At 62.4% G+C, this 404-nt stretch overlaps 1 protein-coding gene across 2 annotated transcripts in view; it reads left to right on the top strand.

Moving 5' to 3' along the window:
* The window catches only part of DCAF4 (DDB1 and CUL4 associated factor 4), a 27,409-nt gene that overhangs the window by 11,470 nt on the left and 15,535 nt on the right, over window positions 1–404 (top strand). The window lies entirely within an intron of this gene.

Raw genomic sequence — 404 nt, 5'->3', positions numbered from 1 at the left:
GGGGTGGTTGGGAAACAACAGGAAAGGGCCAGAGCTGCTGTGGGTGGGGCAGCCATGGGGGGGGCTGGGACAGCGGGGAGTGGGGCTTGTGGCAGAGCCACCCCCATGCAGCAGGGGGCAGCAGGGATTGCCCTTCCCCGCCCAGCAGCACCCCGTGAGTTAGGGGCTTTTTTTATTGAATCACTGGGGTTGGGGGGCAGGCTGGGGGAGCAGGTAGGGGACAGGGCCTGGCAGGGGTCCCCTCCATGGTCCCCTCCCCCTTTTTCCAGCCCCTCTTTCCCTGCCCCCTACTTACCAGCTCCGAGTCTGGCTCCAGCTCCCTGCTGCAGCGGGCGGGGACTGTCCAAATCATCAAAGCTTTCCAAGTTTTTTCCAAAGATTCGGAAAGCTTCGAACCAATTCAG

Source organism: Gavialis gangeticus, unplaced genomic scaffold, assembly GCF_001723915.1.
Source record: "Gavialis gangeticus isolate Ggan-Ray unplaced genomic scaffold, GavGan_comp1, whole genome shotgun sequence".
NCBI lineage: Eukaryota > Metazoa > Chordata > Crocodylia > Gavialidae > Gavialis > Gavialis gangeticus.
Note: the sequence above shows the minus strand (reverse complement) of the source record. Positions and strands in the feature narration are given on the sequence as shown.